Source organism: Corvus moneduloides, chromosome 2 (genome assembly GCF_009650955.1).
Source record: "Corvus moneduloides isolate bCorMon1 chromosome 2, bCorMon1.pri, whole genome shotgun sequence".
In the NCBI taxonomy this organism is placed as follows: domain Eukaryota; kingdom Metazoa; phylum Chordata; class Aves; order Passeriformes; family Corvidae; genus Corvus; species Corvus moneduloides.
In genome coordinates this window covers 18781699-18803229 of record NC_045477.1, presented here as the reverse complement: position 1 = coordinate 18803229, position 21531 = coordinate 18781699, and the positions used below count along the sequence as shown (strand labels likewise).

The 21531-nt window shown below is 40.1% G+C and overlaps 1 long non-coding RNA gene across 2 annotated transcripts in view; it reads right to left on the bottom strand.

Moving 5' to 3' along the window:
* Positions 1-21531, bottom strand: part of LOC116439154 — a 37607-nt gene extending 16076 nt beyond the window's left edge. For both annotated transcript variants that reach the window (XR_004238067.1, XR_004238068.1), the window contains exon 1: positions 20798-21531. This is a non-coding gene — a long non-coding RNA (uncharacterized LOC116439154). The remainder of the gene's footprint in view (positions 1-20797) is intronic.

Sequence of the window (21531 nt, the reverse complement as noted above, 5' to 3'; positions counted from 1 at the left end):
TTTAGTCTTTCTAAAGGAGGTAGATATTCAGTAATCATTTCCTAGATAAAGGGCTAGATTCTTTCTTTATTACATTAGTGTAGACTTAATGGGGAAGGAGAGGAGAGGTGGATTTGCATATAAGTGAAAACCCAAGAGACTCCAAGGAAATAAGTTCAAAGACAAATGCAGTTGACTTGGAAGGTCCTGCATCTACTGGTATTCATGAGCACACAGGAAAAGAATGCCTTCCTGAGAATTTGAGCAAAAAACTCCTTATGTGAACAGGTTGGGTAATATAGAAGAAGGATGTTTTCTTTTTTGGTTAACAGATTAACAGAACAACTTCCTTTTAACCACATATGCCTCTTTTGTCAATATTTTAAATTGTGCTGTCTGTTATGAACATTGTAAAAAAACTTCTCATCCATCTGGACTTGATCTGGCTTAAGGATAATTCCTGGGGTTTTGCTTAACAGCAAGACACTCCTTATAGCATTGTGATGATCCTTTAAATGGGAATATCTGAACACTAGCAAGAAAACCATTTCTTGAGGGCCGCCAAGGGAGATCTAACTGTGCCTCCCATGATCTTCTACCGGCTGCTCTTTGCACAGTTACCATATTCTTTTTGAGGGCAGAGAGAAGGACAAATAATGAGAATTCCGGTAGAGATAGATCTAGCAAAGGTTATTATTAATAGATCATGTGCAATGACTAAGGAGAAGGAGTTTCAGGGATATGTTGGTTCTTCATCCAGCTTTGCTTTTAATAAAATAACTGGGCCTGCAACCTAACATGTTAAGTCTTTCAGCCCTATTTACTATTGAAAACTTCAGTCAGGCAAAGAATACTATAACTACGGATGCTATAGGCAACATTAAGATACAAAGCTTGGCAGAAAACTTGTCACAGTTGTGTACCAAACAGAAATGGCACATGTCAGGAACACACACAGCATCTCAGCTTCTGAGAAGCAATTACTCCCACCTACATATCTGGTTTTAAAGTCCAGTCACTTAGAATGATCTGCTTGTAAAACTTCTGAATGAGAAAAAGGAAGGAAAAGAGAGATAAGCTTGGATTACAACTTCATAGAGCGAAAAAGAACGAAGATCTTCAAAACCATCGTCTTAATTTTGTAAAAATACATATTTATAAAGCTAATTAAGCAATGAGGCAGGCCAGGATTTTATGCTAGTATCTTGCCTTTGACTAACACAATTCCAATTTATCTCAAATTGCAGTTGTCTATGTCAAAAGATTAATTTAACTCTAGCATTGACGTAATAGATTGAGATGACCAAATCAAACTCATAATCAAAATACATAGTTATGTGTGCATGTTTAATGAGCAAGGACAGCTTAGTAACTAGTCTGAATAATAACTATTGCATCCTGCCTGCAGACAGCTTATTGTCTCTGAAGTATTGCAGATTTGAAATTTTCTGCTTTGTTCATCAGAATTCAGAATGGTTACCAAGTATCATCCAGGAATTACAGATACAGTCCATAAATGACAGGTCAATTAAGAAGGCAGCATGAATTCCCAAAAAGGTTGAAGAACAAGGGTTGCAGAGAATACATTACAAAGAAATTGCTGAAGTGACTTGATTCTTGAAACAGAAAATCAGAACAGAGGATGAGAAGTAGGAAAGTGCAGAAAAATGAAGATAGAGCTATAATACCCTCCGTGAATACTTACCTCCTACTGGAGCTGAAAACCTGTCAAATTCAGAAAATAAAAAACTTGAAAGCCATGAGAAAATATGTAAGTTGGTAGCAACATCTAAAACTTAAGCATCCTCTGATTTTGTGCAGGCAGAGAGGATTTATTAGGTTACTGTGGCGGTACTAACATAGGACTGTGAAGAAGCTACAGAACAGATTGAAACAAATAGCACAGATGGATCTAGAAACCACTTGCCCGCAGATGACAGCTTCAGCAGAAGGTGGTACATACTGGCTGTAGAAATCAGCCACTGCCCTCCCACCACAGAGGTATGCATTGTTACCGTCACTTTTTTCATCACTGGTACCAAAAGAGGCAAAATAATTCACTTACTGGGTTCAGACTGGGCCAAAGAAAGAGATCTCCCACCTCAAATAATTTGAGCTGAGTGAAGTTTTTCTGGTAAATAATGTGTTCTGAAATATGCACTTTTGAGCAGACCAAAACATTGCATGAGTTTAACTAAATTCCAAGGAATATTTTTGAAACAAGATAACTGGGGAGCAAAAAAAAAAAAAAAACAAAAAACACCAAACCAACTTAAACCAACTTAAATAAAAATGTTTATTTAAAAATTATTGTTTTGAATCAAGTGCTATGATTGTCAATTTTGTGTTTAGAAATCAGATTTTTAGTTTTGTTGCTGAGGTCAAATAATATTATTGAAAAATAGGATAAATAACATTAACCAAAGAATTTTACTACACAGCAAAATACTTGGTTTCTAATCAAACAATATATTTGGACTTGTTTTGTTAATTCAGCCTTACCTTTTTTTGCACTTGCCACCTAAACTTAGTTGTGAAATACAGTGATTTAAAATAACTATAAAAAATCCAACTGGAATGAACTTCAGAGTCATAGCTCTTGTGTTGCCCTGAGGGAGAAAAGGCAACTGCCCCTGGGAAAAATCTAGATGCAGGATTAAGGAACCTGCTTCTGTACCTGTTCAGAGCTGAGGTACAGGATAACTCTTGGTGTACAGCTTTGCTCTTTGCACCTTCACTAGCCTGATAAAGGAACCAGTGTCTTCAGAGATGACAAAGTTCTGCTTCTGGCTTGTACAGCAAGTGAGTAACTTACCTGATACACAGGGAGGACACTTGCTGTGCGTTGTCCGACATGTAAGTAGGATTAAACAAAATAAAAAGCTGTTTTGACTTCTCTGTCCTGTAGCATTGAGAGTAGTCCAAAGTCACAGACTGAGATTGGTAAAAATCCATGGACAGAGGCTGGGCTGCCTCAGAACTACAGGTTTGACATTTTTCACTTTTCTGTCTATAAAATGGAAATAAAACCAATTGAATTTTATTGAAGTAAATATGCAGTATTGATTTCAAGGCATTCAAGGGCACTATAATAACCACTTAAGGTACTATAATAACAACAGGCTCTATAATAACCATATGAAAAAATACAAAGGTACCAAGTTGGCCAGAGTAGGCCTTTTCTGCTAAATGAAAGAAAAGGAATTATTTTAACATGGGCATAACTAATGCACTGTTGAATTATTAACCTGCATGAGTGTGCCAAAATGATTAGTTCATTATTAGGGTTTCCATCTTTGCAAAACTGTATAAAATATTTCAATAAAATAATTTTGTACTTTCAATCTAACTTATTAAAGAATAGGTAATAACAGTAGTTATGCAGTAATGAAAGAATAATCAGGTATGCTCACAAAATCTAGAAAAGAGGAACAAGAAATGTTCCAGGTGTGACATTCTTATCACAATCACAATTTCCCAAGGAACAGAACAGTAAGACCCTGATTGAAAATGTTTTCAAACCTACATTGCAAGTATCTCTACCAGCCTCAATTACACTATCCATACACAATAATACTGTTCGATTAATGTATCCCGGACTCTTACTTAGGAATATAAAGTTTAACCAAATAACCATATTTCTAGCAAAAGGCAGACCAAGAATGGTATATTGTTGCAATAAATAAAAATAATAACAGGATCAAAACATCCAAGCCAATGCAACACCTTTGAGATGGTTTAATTAAACTGGATCAAACTGGGATTAATTTGTTCCTATTCATCAGCTCAGGTAGGAACTCTGAAGAAAGAAAATATGTGAGATATATGTGTTTTATTTAATGTGAAATTATTTATTTAATATGTGTTTTATTTAATGTGAAAATGGCAATAGATGCTCTAGGGATCACCAGAGTGGTAAAACAACTTCTTAATTACTTCAGTAGTCTTGTTTCACCATTGCTTGGAGAAACACCCTGCCAATAGCCCCTTGGCTATTATCTCAGCAAAACACCTGTCCCACATGGCAGTGACAGAACCGCACTGAGATATCAACCCTTGGAGTTTCATGCATCCCTCTGAAACACCCCACAGCGGCTGCTGTCAAAGAGAAGATGTCAGTTTAAGGTGAGAACACCTTTTTGAATAATAGCACAGACCAGGAAGATTCTTAGGGAGAAGAAAAAAAGAAATAAAGGAATTACCATCCCACCTTCCTGACAGCTAATTCCTGAAGGAGTGTTGGTGAAGAAAAGGTATCCAGATGTTTCACTAACTGGCACCCAGCTGTAATGACATACCTAAGATCATTTATCTGGTGTCACAGATGCTGTGGCTGTTTCCCTAAGTATTCATTGCATGTATGGAACCAGGACAAGTGTGGTGACAACAGACCTGCCACTGGAACAATGGGGCTTCTGGAAGAGAGAGGAGTCCAGGACTCAGCTGAGCAACAAGAAGATCCCATGAAGCTCAGATACAGGCTGAGAGGAGAACGGATTGAGAACAGCCCTGCTGAGAAGAACCTGGAGATGCTGGTTGACAAGAAGATCAACATGACCCAGCAAAGCCAATGCATCCTGGGCTCCACCCAAAGCAATGTGGCCAGCAGGGCAAGGGAAGTGACTCTCTCCCTACTCCACTCTTGTGAGAACCCATCTGGACTGCTGCATCCAGGTCTGGGATCCCCAGCATAAGAAAGAAGTGTACCTGGAGTGACTTCAGAGGAGGGCCATGAAGATGATCAGAAGGTGCAGCACCTCTCTTACAAGGACTGACAGAGAGAGACTGGGTTTTCCAGCCTGGAGAAGAGAAGGATCCAGAGAAAACTTATAGCATCTTCCAGTGCCTAAAAGGGGCCTGCAAGAGAGCTGGAGAGGGACTTTTTACTAGGACAAGTGGGAAAAAATTCTTTACTGTGATGGTGGTGAGGCCCTGGCACAGGTTGCCCAGAGAAGCTGTGGACGTCCCATCCCTGAAAGTGTTCAAGGCCAGGTTGGATGGGGTTCTGAGCAACCTGAACTAGTGAGCAACCTGAGCAACCTGAGAAACTCTGAGCAACCTGAGCATCTTCCTGACCATGGCATTTCTCCAGGCCTAAGGAGTCAAGATTAGTGAAACAGATGCAGGGTGAGCAGGGACCCTTGCGGAATGAGAAAATACCAGGTTGCATGGCTGCAACTTCCAGATCATTTCAGGGGGTCAGAAAGTCCTTATTCCAATCAAAATATTATTTCCAGAGTGGGAACAGCACCCCAGGGGCAGATCCCATATCTGGGGCAGCAGTGTGTGCCCTAGGACCTCTCTGCCCACTTGTGATGTACTGTCACAGTGAAGTAGATTGACTTCAGTTTTAAGAACAACATGGAATTTCAGAAATGAGTCAATAAAAACTTAGTATAGACTTGAGGATTTGAGCACAGCAGCAGTAGCACTTAGGTACAGCTATCTTGCAGATGAAAGGGAGATGTCAATAGACTTAGCCAGAGTAAATCCCACTTAACAAGATACATTACGCTCTCTGCTAGACTGCAGACAAAAGCAAACATACATCTGACCTAAAAGATCCTTTCCAATCTCAAAAGTTCATCCTCTGGGACTCAGCATGGCACACTCAAAGGACTAGAAGTGCTGAATGAAATATTTCTGAGATTCAGCTCTGTGATAGACTCTTAACACAGATTTAATATCCCCATTTTATAAAAAGAGCAATTTTCACAACCATGCCATCTTTGATCTCACAGTTATGATCTTTAAGGATCTCCAAAATGCCTTCCAAAGGCAAGCCTAGAGCTAGCAGTTTAAACTACTGGTCACCAGAAAACAGGGATTCAACAGAGATACTGATTGCATGGCACAGTATAATTTCCTTTCCCTTCCACTAACTGTTCCATGTTCCACAGACTATAAATTATTTTTTCTTTCTTTCCCTTAGCAAGGTAACTGCCTTATCAACTGTCTCTACTCCACACATACTAATGATGTTTTCTTTCTGAGATGGTTTGCTTGGTATATAACTGAGCAATTGCTTTCATTTTCTGCTCAGCTTTGAAGTCTGCATACTTTGTTTCATACCTGAGGAAGGCTGTTGTGCCTGAAAAGAAGTCTTTAGGTAAAAGATTCATGTGCAAATGCACACAAATGGTTCTACCTGCTCTCTTTAAAAAACTGTTGCTCAAAAAACCACAGCTACATCTGCTTTATAAATATTTCTAAAGTTGGCAGGTTAGGAGAATACAGTAAATAAAGCACAGTAAGTTAAGTAAGATATGAGACATGATGAGACCCTATTAAACTAAACAGGAAAATGGATCAACATGTAGTTGTGGAATCATAAATAATCAATATGGAGAACACTAAACATGGATGCTCCACCTGTTGATTCAGGAAAGAAAGGATCTTCTCTAGGCTCTGTGTCACATCAGACAACATTTTGTGGTTGTCTTGGAAGCCTGGTGGCAATCTAAAAGGCACTCAATGCTAAGAAAATGCAATCGGATGTAGGAAACTTGTATGTGGGGAAGGGCTCCATCAGGTTCCTCCTTGCTGGGACTCAGAAAAAGAGCCAAAGTATCTCTGAAATATTCTAAATAAATGCTTCTTGGGGACAAAGTGCCCAAGACAGGAGTGAGTACTCTCAAACTGAGAATACCAGCCCACTTGTCAATGACAAAGACAGCCATGATGTAAAGGATTGGTGCTCCCAGTAGGACCTGGATGTTAGGCTACACATTCCCCTCTTTCCTGACCTAATAGGATCAAAAAATGATGAAAACAAGTGAGACAATAAAAATAAATTCAGAAAATTACATTGTCTCCTAGAATGCAGACAAAAGCAAACATACTTAAAAATTCTTTCTAATATCAAAAGTTCCCGTGGAACTCAGAGCTTGTAAGATCTTTGCATTTATTTTTTAGGAACACTGATACTTATTTTTCCTCTTACTAATTGTTTCAGCTAATCAGTAATAAAAAATGATTCCCTATAACTTCATTAACAAGACTAATGCCTTTCACAACAACCATGATGAACTTTTGCTATATTTTTGATCTTTCAAAACAAGTGAACATTTGCAAATATAACACAAATGGAAAATAAAAGAATGATATATAATAATCCCATAAATCTTTTTTCGATGGACAGTATCCTTTCATACATAGACATGTTACAGTTTACTACATGAAAAATATCAAACATCTCATAATACACTATGACATGGTTATGATAAAATAAAGCTTTGAGCCCACCTTGATATTTCCAGAATTCAAAACATCAGAATTACCAGTGGAATACACTTCCCATTTTAACTTTTTTACATGTTTTAAATCCATCCTTTTCTGCAAGTATTATTTTTGCTGTGCCATTTTTTTTTTATCCTTCAGGAGTTATTCACAGAAAGTGAACACCAGAAGCTGTGTATGTGTTAAATTACAATTTATGAATGCAGGAAGCCAGATTTTACATTACCTGGCCAGCACAGTCGAATGGGAAACTTGAAAGATTTTAGCACTGTGTTTTGATATCAGAAGAATATTTATTTTTAAAGAGAGCAGTTACTAATGGACATTATTTACTTTTTTAAAAGAATCCTTTGAAAGCCATAGACTTAAAAAAAATTACATCCCATGACTATAACCTATTCTTCCTTTGGATTAGTAAAAAAAATTTATACTGCATATAAAGCGATTTTAAAAAAATTATATTACTATGGTTTTTGTACCTCTAAAGAGAGTCAGTGGAGGGACTAATTAGCAGAATTATTGACCATCCCATCAGAGAATAATTAAGGAGAACAAGAAAATGGTAGAAAAGATCTTGTACTGGTCAGAATCAATCTACCAATGCTTTTAGAAGGGGCTATTTACAAACAAAGAACTAAATAGAGCTTTGGTAATCAATGGCTATTAATCTGTATTCCAAAACATCTTTGGCTCATGGACTCCATGTCGCGGGTTGGGTTTGTAACCGGGTGGAAACACCAATTTAGTGTAGTGGTTTGGTCCAAAATACTCATTACTGTTTATCTGCTGTGAGATAAGAATTAGGAGAAATGCAAAGCAGGCACCAACCTTGAAAGAATATAAAGAAGTTTATTAACAGACCTAAAAGAAGAAGAAAAAAAAATTATACCACACCTTCAGAACTCTCCTCCTCCCCCCACCTTCCTCCCTTCTCCCACTGACAATGTAAAAAGACAACCCTTAAGATGTTCAGTCTGTTTACCACTTCCATAATAACCTTGTTCAGTCCATTTAGAAAGAGAAGTCTCTTCTTGCTCATGCTATGAAAACATTATCACAACGAGACAGCCGCCCACTTCCAAATATTGTTCAGTCCATTTAGGAAGAGGAGTCTCTCTGCCTGCGTGTGAGTCCTTTCCCCCGACTTGCAGCTTTTCCCACAACTGCTTTCGAGGGTCCACTCTTGAAGTTTCTTGGGGTACAATTTTAAGGTTGAGCCGTTCAGAAACAAAAACAGAGGCCCTTCTCCTTCCCTGGGAGCAAAGGGTCTTCATCATCTTCATCGTTAGGACTATCTCTGGGAGCATCTCTAGGGACTGAGGTTTTCTCCTTTCCCGTTTGGAGCAAAAGTCCTCATCTGGTTCATCTCTCCCTGTCCAAACTTCTCATGAAATTACAGCTGCATCAGCATCTGCCTATCTCAGCGCAGGTGCTTTTGCTTACGAGTTGAACACTCCACCCCCCATATCTTCATGAAATTACAACAGGATACTCTGATATATCATAGCTTCACAACAGACTTTCAGCTTTAAGCATCTCCTCTTTCTCTTCCCTCAGGTTTTCAGCTCTTCACAGCAATAAAAGGGTTAATCTCACCTCGGCCTTGCAGCTTTGCAGCTGGAATGTTGAATTTTTCTCATCCAAGTGGAGAGGGGGGAGAGCCGAGCCGCTCCGGCTGCCCAGGGCAAGGCAGTGGGGGGGGTTCCACGGCTGGAACAGGTCCATCGGCTCCAGGATGGCCGTGGCCCGGCCCGGCCTGGCCCAAGCAGGGCCTGGCCGGCCCCGCTGGCCCCCACTCGGGCCCCACAGCCACCTGTCCCAGCACTGGGAATGAGAGAGAGCTTGGGGGGGAGTTTGTCTATTCTTAAGTGTGTATCACAGAGGCGGTCACAACTTTAAGTGGCTTAAAGAATTGTCCATATTCAAACTGGCCAGCTGATAGGTTCTGTCAGGTCCCAGAGGAAACTGTAAGCACCCCTTAGCAAGGACGTCCCTTCCGGGACTATGCTTGCTAACTAACCTATGACACTCCATCAGAAAAAAAAAATTAAGTTATTACCTTTCATCCTCACCACTCATGGTGTAAATAAAAAGCCAGTCATTTATTGGTTTGAGTGGAATATTAACTTGCAGTGAAGCAAAGCCTTGACTCTGCTGCTGCCTCAGTGTTACAGCCAGGGACCAAAAGGAGGGTTTGCATGACACCTGCCTGTCCTCTGTGTCACCTGAGAGCAGTTTGCCTCAAGGCAAAGCAGTGCTTGAAGTTTAGGAGATAACTACAAATATCACAATTTGTAATAGAGTGTTATTCCTTGAAAAAAACCCCAAACAACAGCCCACTGAATTCAGTTCTAAAGCTCATTAAGAAGCTTTATCAAGGGATTTCTGTGCCCTGAAATGATCCTAAAATTTTAGGAGCATCTGGGAAATCAGTTGGAAGTACAAGTTATTTAAACATCAAGGCACAATCAGAAGTGACTGCAAGTCTGCTCACCAGCACATGCCTACTTCCCTGTGTCAGGGCATCCACGTAAAATTACAAAGTGTGTAACTTATTTGTTATCTGCCACACATTTTACCCCACTGATTCATCTACTTATCATTCATTACATGAAGGAATCAAACTGAGGGGAATAATCTCTACTTAGCACGCTAGGTGTCAGCTGAAAAAAACCCTTGTCTGTCCATCCATTAGTAGTGTAGGAGTGAGATGCATAATTGATCTGCCTTTTCTTTCACATTGTTGAAAAATAGAAAATAACCCTGCCGCCATCAACACACTACTCAACTTCTCAGATTTTAATGACAGACACTGATGCAGCTGTCATCTTTCTTGCTCATGGTGGCCTAAAGGAAGCTTGAATTTGAAAGCAAAATGAGTTGTCCAAAGCTCAGGGTGGCACAAACAGGAAGGCTGGTCACGCCCGTGCAAACCAAGATGCATAATCTTGGCACTCCACCACCAAAAACACTGGATAATTGATACAACAGGCTCACTGCTCATAAACTGAATGTAACACTCTTGCTTTCTGCTGACAGCTCTGTGAAAAAAAAAACTTCCTCACTGGGGAGGGATCAGACTCAGTTGAATGTATTCTTTAACTTCTCACAAGAAAATCAAACACCTCCTTCATCTCCTGGTTTAGTGGGTGCCCACGTAGGGCATGGGTACAGGAGAGAAGAGGAACAGCTCTGGAAAGTGGTTCACCGTCTGTACACCAGCAGCTCCACTATGCAGGGCCAGACAAATGTGCTGGCTGAGCAGATTTTAATGCCCAGAGTTCTGCTTTCCACCTTGCTGGTATTCACTGCCTCCCTAGCACAGAGAGAGAGCAGGAGACTGTGCCAAACCATGCTTGGACATTAAAGTGATTGCACAGGCACACAACTGGGTTTTAACATCAAGCTGCCACCACTAACACACCCCCAACCTTACAGTCCAAAAGGGAAGGGATTCAGTGTAACATCAGCAGATGCTGTCAGCCCTTTCAGAGAAAACCCTTTGTAGTGTCACTCATCTTCAATAAAAGAACCCTGTGCTTCCAGAATAGGGTGAAATATGAACACTATAACATCAAGACCTTGTCTGCTACTGAGGGTGCAAGGACAGGATCTCAATTACCGTTTGTAAAACTGCTAAACCCTCAAAGTTTGCTTCTTTTTTCCAGAAGCAAAAGCTTAAACACATAGATCATTATCTGGTCTCAGAAGCAGACATCTTAGCACTCTCTTTTAAACCTATTTTCCCTCCCCAAGAGCTTTTCTAGGACTGGGAGACAAACAAAGGAATATCCATACCATGCTTTTATTTCAACCTTGTCTCTGACCCTGCAAACTGTGGGAAAAATCTTGGACACACACTGCCACCCTTCCCTAAAGCACAGATGAAAACTGCTTCACTTCCTTGGCATTACGCAGGACGAAATGACCTCACATACACCTTGATCCCTCAGAATGCTGTTTGGCTCTGACTGCAACAAGAAGGAACGCAGAATTTGTGCCCACTTTTGCCACAGTTTGTAAGTATTCATCTAACATGTGAGAACAATTGACACAAATCTAGGGAGGTGGTAAGGTGGCACAGCTCTTTGGGGCACTGTAAGGGAGATATGGCTGCCTAGACCCAGAAACAATTGTTTAACTTCATTAAAATAAAAGGAAAAGATGTAGTTGCAGCAGCACTGGTCCAGCCACACAAGATGTATCAGACCCACAACATTACAGTAACTTTTAGCACAAAGGAACATGTTTTTCTAATATGTGTGTGCATACACATATATATGCTTGCCTGTGTGCATATATATATACACACGCAGACACACAAATGTATACATAGGCTTGAGGCCAGACAATAAACAAAAGGGGCTAGCAGTGTTCATATATGAAGGAAAAAACCTGACCAGATTTAAGAAAAATTTGCTGGAGTGATGGGAAGATAAAAATGAATGGCTCACCCATACTATATAATGTGAGGGAAGAGTCTTGATGTTTTACCTGTTACAGCATCCTGATTACTTCTAACTGCCTGCCACAATAAGAAGGTTATTTTTGCAGTTGCCCTGCTCTGTTGTATGCCAGGGAATGAGCTATGCAGCCTCACCCCCGCAGCCCTTTGGCATGTTACGCTATGAGCCTTCCCCTGGTTCTTGAAATGTGTCAAGGAAACACATTCCAGCTTCTGGGATGCCCAGATTCATCTGGGACTGCTGACACCCTGATGGGTTTGTTTGAAACTCTAATTAATTTAAATCTATTGTTTTGAAGAAAATAGGGGGCCCTGGTGCCTGTTAGGCTTCATTTTGAGATGCTTAAAAATGCAAAACAAGTTAATCTCAGTGAAGCAAAGGGTTTACGCTGAAATAGTTACAGACAAAGAAAAAAAAGGCAGGGAAGTACAAATTACTAGGCTATCCTTAACTCCTGTCTGCTACCAAGGCTTAGCTGTGGTATGCTGAAGGCAGTCAAGACTGGCGCCACAGAGGCATCTATGAGATACAGACCTCCATATCAGACTGGAATCAGGCTAAAGGGAACTTTTCTCCAACATCATCTGAATATGACCAGAATATCAACACAAAATAATTTTCAAGCACATTCCCCTTACTATTTAATTTTATGAAAGTGTAATACCAATTGTGATGAGCCTGTGAATATGTAAAGAGAAATATTTTTCAGGCCTGTCTGAGGGTTCACAAAAACTTGACATACTGATTTCTCATGCTACAATGGAGAGAGAACTGAGCTGAAATCTGCCTGATTTTCTTTGTCCCAGGCACCATAACTTTCATTGTTGTATTTTTTGTAACCTGATTACAATTTATAAATATGTCAGAGAAACCACTATCATTAAGATGCTGTGTTTCTACGAAGACCACACACTTTAAAATAAACCAACAGTACATATTACTAAGTTGGCACATGGTATCTCCACTTTCCAATGCAACATTGCAAGCTGGGGCCCACCATACTTAGCACTTATCTGTTTAATTTGAATCAGATTAATGAATTTAAAACATTTGAGGTTTAAAGTTGTAACTCATTAAAATAAAATTAAGAGATAGATGAGCTTTATCTCAGATGAGAAAAATCCCACTGGAAATCGAAACAAACTATTCCTTTATCTTCCAATTACAATGTGCAGAACGAATAAGTTGTAGCTTATTTTAAGCTGAAAGGTTGTATTTCACATCTCAAAAAGCTGGAATTCAATATTTGAGTTTCAAAAGAGAAAAGAAAAAAGGAACAGAGAAATTTCATACTAAAGGGGCCTGTTTTTTTAATATAAGTTGACTCAAATCTGAATTTCACCTTAAGGGGCAAAAAGGAAATAAGCATTAACCAAAATTTGTCTTCACCCATTAAAGAGAATCATAGTCAACATGTACCTACACTGTGAATCCAGAATATACAGTTAATCATAGTCTATACCCTGGGGAGAACTTAGAAAGCCATTTCTTTCTCACTTAGAATAGTTGCTACCCGAACTACTAAAAACTTAAAGAGCTACAAACTTGGAATTACTGATAATGCTACTGGAAACCTCCAAGGCCCACCATTTTATATATAGAGGAAAAAGGAAATAAAAAAGCATTACCAGCAAAAAAACCCCCATCCTACTGACAGGGAGACCTAGTAGCAAGAATATAGAGGAAATGAATATTTAAAGAAAGGAAAAATTGGAGAAGCAGCTAAGTCATGTGAGCAATGTACGGCAATTTAAAAACTCAGTGAAATCTCAACAGGCAAAATAATTAAGAACAATAAGATGGAATTTTTAATAAGAAATGCCTGACCAAGGATTAAATAGATTTCAAGGTAGAGAGAGATATGATGAATAACACCAGAGAAACTTTAAAATGTTCACTAGATATTTACATTCTATAAAGAGAATTATAAAATGAGAATGAATCTATTTTATATAATACAAAACATTGTAAAATAGTTTAAAAAGGCCACATCTGCCAAGATTAAGCACGGGTATAAGTAATCAACAAGTCTGGGCAACTTACTTGCAGTCCCACAATGCCTAAAATTGCTTAGCTGAAGGGTTCTCCAATTCATTACCATTTATAAATTATTTATATTATAATCAATCATGGAAAACTGGAACACTTCCAAGAGATGGGAGTACTGCCAAGAAAAAGAAAATTCTGGGGCTGGAAAACCCTGCAACATTCAGTGTCAAAAACACATCTCAGTTTGTTGAAGATCAACTCAGAAATGTTGATCACTGTGGAAAAATTATCTGACAGTCTGCAGATTTTTATTCTGTAACAATTTCTAGCATGAATAAAAAAACAATGGAAAAGCTAACAACATGGGCTAAAGGATGCTCTCAGCATGAACGTGTCTAGATGTTGGTTTGGTTTTTTTCTGAGCCGTGTTCCTTACTGCATCTCCTTAGGCTGGGAGTCTTTGCAGTCAAATCCTGCTGCTAGGTGGCAGGTCCCTCTGACCTCTGGTTTTGTGGAAACGGCTCCTAGAGTTTTCAAAGGCCTTTGACACTTTTGTGCCAATGGGGTCAAGAATGCAGTCATCTATGCAAACAAACCATCACCAGGAGGATGAAAGCAAGATTCAGCCCATGGAGATCAAATGAGTGTTTGCAGAGTCTTGTGATATCTCTGAGAACGAATGAAAAATATGAAAATTAATTACAAGCACAGCTTCACAGCTGAGACCTTGAACATGGCATTTCATCTGGAGCTAATGTTTATGAGTAGTTACACTCTCCCTACCTTGGCAAAAGGCTATAGATTCACAATTAATAATTGTGCTGCTATTAATCTTTAGATGAAGCGGAACAGAGCCATTAAACAGAGACAGCCTTTTACAAGGAGATGCATGCGGATGAGAACAGAATCCTTTCAGTGGATGAAAGGGGAAAATCGGCAAGAAATGTTTTTAAAGGGTTGTTACAAAAATGATCCTATTCTGGTCACAAATAAACACTTGAGTCTCCCCCAAAAGTCTCTCTGAATCAGCTGCAGCATAGCCAAGACTGTTCCAGACTGCACCCTTCTGAAGCCATGCCTGCTTTCAGTTAGATCAGAGCTCACTGTCACAATTTCAGTTGTCCCCATCAGCAGCTCAAGCTCTATCCTCTGGCATTTGTACGAGCAGCTCATGAGCTGCAGCATTTTCCTGTTGCCACTTTTTGAGGCTGGGGGTATAGAGACAAGGGCAGTACTATATGTAGTCTGGAGCTAATCCAGCATCACAGTCCATCCGGGATCTTAGTTCTCCCCTTACACTGCTCTTGGTCCAGAGCTGAGGCAGCCTCAAGAAACTGTCTCAGTTCCCACTACCAAGGTGGTCAGTGAAGATCAATTTCCCAGAGACCACCTACCTAAATTATCTCCTTTTGCTATAATTTCCCATTGTTTGCTACTATCAAAAACAGAGGCATGAGGCCCTCACACACAATTTGCCCTGGAAGCCCTTGCAACAGTTAAGGGTGGACACAACCGTTAATCCAGGTTTGACACCTAAGGTCCTTGTGACAGCTCTTAAATCCAGTCTTTCCTGGTATGTTCTTTTTCTCACTTATAAAGTAACCCTCCTGAGCATCATCTTCATGAAGCTTCCTTCAGAGATGTAATGGGCTAGAAAGAACAAATTTTCTACTTCAACTTTAACCCTAAGTATAACCCCCAGATTTTCAAGTCTCCTTAAAGCTTTCTGAGTCAATTTTACAGGTCCTATTAGAAACAAGTCTCTTGTGCAGTGTGAAGAGGAAGCAATTTTATCTACTTATTATCTTCACTGTTGCATGATGTGGGAAAAATACGCTGGCTTCTTTAAATGACAAATGAGTGAGAAAATAAACCTGGCAAGTGGCTAAGTTTAGCCATCCATAAACCTGTAATTTGGCTACATCTTTGGAACCATCTAAGTAAAACAAGAACCTAATCAGGTGACACACTCCTACAAAACTTAATGGGGAGCAACCAAGCACAAGTGAGTTCATTAAATGGTGCAATGGGAAATGAAGTTAAAAATATTTATCAATCACTTTCTGGAAGGTCTTGGAGTAATGGAAAACTTCCATGAGTTTGACAGGCATTAGGTTTCAAAAGGCAATTTATTACCTAGAAATGTGTGCTTTCACTGAAGAAATCACTTCTGCTTTTTAATGACTTCAGCATTAGGCACAGCATTTTGATATATTTACTACAGTGCCAAAGATAGGATCTCCAGATTCCTGACGCTTTAATAGCTTCCATGTTTCAGAGCCTAGAAAGTCCTAATATTCCCTGATAGTACTAGGAGAAAATCTTTTAACATCATGTGTAAAATATCTTAGTCATTCCCCAGTGAACATCACAAGTTATCCAAGAAATATCTAATGAGAAAATGATTGAGTAACCTACATCAAGACCAGTAGCAAATGAAATTTTCGTTTTGATTGATTTTGCCGGGTAATACAAATGAGCCTTTAGTCTATGATAGGAATGTTTTATTGACTCCCCCCCTCTTGAGGCAGCTTGACAGGAGTTAGAGAACAATGTAACTGTGGCTATAGCATTATCATCTCTTCAGAGGCAGCCTATCTCTTTGTGTTCATGCCTTATCTGTGTTGCCTGAGCTGTAACCATTTCTCACTGCTATGGTTAATTTGATAATAGTTGGTAAGGACTACAATATGCCTGTACAGAGGATTCAAGTAAATCATCCTTCCCAATCCTTCCACGAATGGATTATAACACTTCAACAAGCTGGTTTTCCACACTTTAACAGAAGGGCTTTGTTTCCTCCTGTTTCAAAAAACTTGTGAGCTGAAATGAGTGCTTCTACTTTCACGTACTTATTCCTTAGCATGCACTGGTAGGCAGTTAGTAGTTATTAGGCTGCATCCTGCAATTTAGAACTTTAAAAAGACATCTGCACAGGACTAATACAAGAGTAAGGGTGTATAATTTCTCGTCTCATTTGTTAAGATATAATAGAAGATTATTATGAAGATTGATAGAGATTATCCCCAGTTTAATTGTTAAAATCAAATGATCATTGCACACTGAGGCATAAAATACAAGGTGTATCAAGTCAGGAAGTATGTACACATTTTCCAAGGCCAGAGAAATCACATTATCTGGGGAGAAGCAATTGGTTATTTTTACTGACTGACGTTCTAATAAGATTCAACTTTCACCTGCGTACAGTCACATAATGACCATAAATTTTTTAATTCCTATCCTGACTGGACTCTATTAGTCAAAGTAATAGTGGAAGACAATTAGAAGGGCAAAAGCAAGTTGGAAACAGCAGAAAGCTGGTCAGTAAATCATACATCAGTTCTCTGAGGAAAACTGGGTAAACACAGTTAATTTCTAGTATATGTTCCTGACACCTGCACGTAAATCATCCTAATAGAAGAGAACAAAAGGGAAAATAACTGCTGCTAAGGACTCAAAATTCAGACTGTGCATATTTTGTGGTATTTTAGTTTGCTCTAGTTTGCATCTGTGGACAAAACACACACTAATTGCTGGAGAGCATCTTCCAGCTAGGTTTCAGCTGACAGGAGTTCAGTTTCAGCTGTCACACCACTTGGCAAGGGGAAGCAAAGCCTGGCAGGGAGGGATGATAAAGTCATTCACCTCAAAGAGGTGATCAGGAACACCTGATCCAAACAAATGTGGATGTTCAATGTGTTGCTATACAGGGACACAACATAGAGTGTAGCAGAACAAGGATAATGGTGCACTTAGCCATCCATGTGCTTCATGGCCATGATTTCTGCAATGATGGTGACAGTAGTATCTGCCCTGCATGCTTTATCTTTGCTTCCAGTCTGCTGGCACATGGGCATTAGCACCGCACAGCCTTGCTCTTCTGAGAAAGGGGAGCAGGGGGTGCTAGAGACGCACCAAGTTCTCACTTCTTCTTTCTGCCTTTCTATCAAATGCCCACGCTGGATTTGTGTCCAAAAAAGGCACAGCACAGCTGCTGGTTGGGAGAACAAGCCAAGCTCTTGAAGGGAACTGCCATCTGCAAGGAAGTCCCATACTTGAAGGGCACAGGAAAGAAAATTAACCAGCTTCTACTTTCTGCAGAAGTGAGCTGAGATTCCTCCTCTTGCTAAGAACCTTTCTCTTCCTGGGCTCCACAAACCCCAGCCAGCCCAGCAAAATGCCCACCAGAACAGCATCATGATGCTCTGTAGTGCTGTAGCCTGGGAGAGAGGCAGGAGTGTCACTGTCACAGCAGACTGCAGTAGCAATCTGGGGACATCGCTGGGGACACTCAGTCTTCCCCAAGCAAGACTTAGACAGCTCCTGAGAAAAAACCAAAAAGACCTGGCTTCTGTTGAGCAAGGCGATTTTCTTACATTTATCTAAGCTGTGTTACAAACCACCTGAGCCAGTGAATACAGCTGCTGTCTGCAGAGCACTTTCTCTAAAGCATTTAAGTAACCCAGCAGGTAGCCACAAATCACAGGGAAGTAAAATTTAATGCAGAATCATTCAAAATCCATTATCGGTTTTTCTTGCTGTGCATACCTTCATCTGAGGAGGAAGTGAGAGGAGGGCTTAAAAGCCATTTTATTAAAGATGAGTGCCTTTTTATGTTTACCTTTCTCTCTGGGCTTTCTTCTTGCTCATAAGACACCACAGTCACACAAAACTTATCTGGCCTTCTTACACAGTTCAGCCTGGAGTAGCATACACATACATACACCTGGAATAGAATTCCCTGGATTTACACTCTGATGAACCTACCTCCTCCTCCTTTTAAAGACTCTGTGAGTCTGGAGTAACTGAGGTGTCTACCCTGGTTTTAGCTATAACATCCTTCTTTTGAGATAGAGGCTAAAGAAGTCAAGGAACAGCAATCTTTCAGGGTGGGCAGTGGACTCTGGGTAAATGACAGCCCATGTAGAGAAAAAAATAAAGATGCAGTAAACAGAAAACAGATACCAAAAAGATATGTATCCCAAGCACCACTGTTATACTTCCCAATTTTGATCACACTGGTTATGATGGTTTCCATCAGCAATACATCTTGTAAATAGCTAAACACATTGGCAAATTTCCATGTGAACAAAATACAACCATCTCTTCAGCATAGCCACCTGGTTGAAAATGGCAGCTATGGTTGAAAATAGCATAGCTATTATTCAGCTGCCTACAATGAGCAGACTTATACTGGGCACTGCAGCTAATGCTGTTTTTTCATAATTTAAAAGGTACTACCTCACCAATTTGCCACATAAGGTTACAGTTCACCAATCTTGATGCATATATTAAAGCTGTAACTGATCATTTACTGAATAAAATTAATGAAATTACTTTCACACCAAGCCTGACACTGCTTTAGGTTTAAAACCCAATGTGAAACCCCATATATGAACTCTTTATACATTCATTTTACTGTTGTATATGATTAAAAAAAATTATCTCTGAAGGCTTTTGGAAAGAAGAATTTTCAGAATTGATTACAGTTCTCATGAAAGGGTCTGTGGCAATCAATCTGGAGTCTGAAAGTCCTTCCCCCACCCTTCTTCCAAAAATTAGGTGCAGTGTAGGCACCAGCTCCCTATGCACAGCCTTCACAATATTCTTTCCCAGGATCTTTGCCCATCAGCTGGAATACCACATCTAGGCATGGGAAAATAGCTGGCTTAATCTCCCTGCACATTCCTGCCCTCTTTGCTTGTAAAGGAAAAAGGTTATAAATAGTGATGGGGAGTATGTCAGACGGACACCTGTGGGGCTAAGATCTCAGATTATTTCACAGATTGCCAAAGAGCTGCCTAAAATATCCCTTCTGTCCTCCATTTCTTTTTCTGACTCTTTCCCCCAGAAATTTACATGGAAGAAACAGTCTAGAAGAGCTCTGAATCTTTAGAAAAAAGAAGCAGCACCACATTTCCTTAAGTAGATCAATCTACAAATACAAGATTTTCTTCTCTGGTGGGGAAAGCATATGGGGAAAGCCACTTTTTTGGTTAAGGGCTGAAGGAAAAATAGCACTAATTATGCCATTCACAAATAGCATACTTGGTGTATCACAATGGTGATGTTGCTAAGGACAAAGAATGTTCAGTGATATCAGTATCTAGCACAGTTGATACTGTCCATGCACTTTAAAGCTAAAAGACTCTCCCTTTCAAGAGGGTGCTTTGCAGCTGTATTTCATCCATCTTCCCCAAAGCTCCTAAGAGCCTCCTAAGGGATCTCTGTAGCAACGTGATCTCAGTGGCCACACCAACGTGCCCCAGTACTCATCCTCCAGCATGGCTTAGGCTGAGGCTGGGAGCAGAGCACAAAGCAGCAATTTAGCTCTGCAAACTGGAAAAAAGGGGAGGTTGAATCAGTTCTTCAGGGCCATGAAGCACTTGGATCTGTCTAAGGAAATTTGCTGCAGAAAGCAGATTTCATAGGAGAGAGTCACATTCAGATGGGCATATTTCTCTGAACTGGAGAGCATCTGGCATACCATCAAGCTACACTGAAATTACTGATGAGCTAAACGGAAGTTTTAAGTAGCACATATGTGCCTTTTGGAAGGACCTGGAATGTGACAACTGAAGACAAGTCACAGGATGTTTAACTACTGCAGATCCAAAGCTGTCCAGACAGATGCTCAAACTGCAGCTAGAACCAGAAGAAAACAAAAAAACCTCAAGCACAGAAACTGTTCAAGTCAAAATGATGGATATGATGGAGAACTGGGCCTGCTAATGTAAAGACAGAAAAATAATGCATTGCAGACTAGAGCACTCAAAGGCGAGGAAGAAGGCTGAGTAACTGAGCTTTTTGTCATTATGTTATACCAGTGCTTTAAATTTTGCCCATCTCTAAGACCAGATGGAGCTCTGCTTATCCACTACCACATGATTTTGCTTATGGTTACAAATATTGGACAATTTCATTTCAATAACTAAATCTGTATTGTGGTTTAACCTCAGCCAACAACCAGGCCTCACACAGCTGCTTGCTCACTCCCCCTCAGTTGGATGGGGAAGAGAAAGGGAAGAATAAAAGGTAAAAAGTAACAGATTGAGATAAAGACAGTTTAGTAGGTAAAGCAAAAGACCTACAAACAAAGAAAGAAAACCAAGGAATTTGCTCACCTCTTTCCCTGGGCAGGCATTTGTTCAGCCATCTCCAGGAAGGCTGGTCTCCATCATGTATCAGGATGATGGATCAGATGGCTCAGGAAAACAAGCAGCAGCATCCCCACCTTCTCCTTCCTCCCCCAGCTTTAAATGCAGAGCATGATGCCATATGGTGTGGGACATCCCGGGGTCAGTTGCCCTGGCTCTGTCCCCTCACAGCTCCTTGTGCCCCGCAGTCCAGATGCTGTTGGGGTGGTGAGAAAAACAGAAAAGGCCTTGATGCTGTGCAAGTGCTTCTCAGCAATAATGAAAACCTCTCACAGTTATCAGCACAGATCCGAAACACAGAACCACAGGAGCTACCGGGAAGAAAATTAACTCTATCCCAGCCAAAATCAATACAGACTGCAGTCCCCTGAGTCTTTTACATAGAAGAACTGATGCTTATGCTACTTTATAGAAACAGAGAGATGACACAGCATTTGGGCAGCCCTGGAGTCCTTATTGATTCTGCAACTCTCTCACATCCTGAGGAACAAGTGTCTCTGGATTTCTTTACTCCATTGTTACAAAAAACTCTAGCATCTTTATTTTTTTCTGGCGTTTTTTACATTTACTTCTACTGCCTTGTAAAAAACAGCCACAAAACCAGATGGACTGTGATCCAGTACACTACTGATTTAGGAAGAATCTGGCTTGGAGGAAGGTCAGTGTACTACATGAGGTAATAAGAGAACCTGATATCAGTT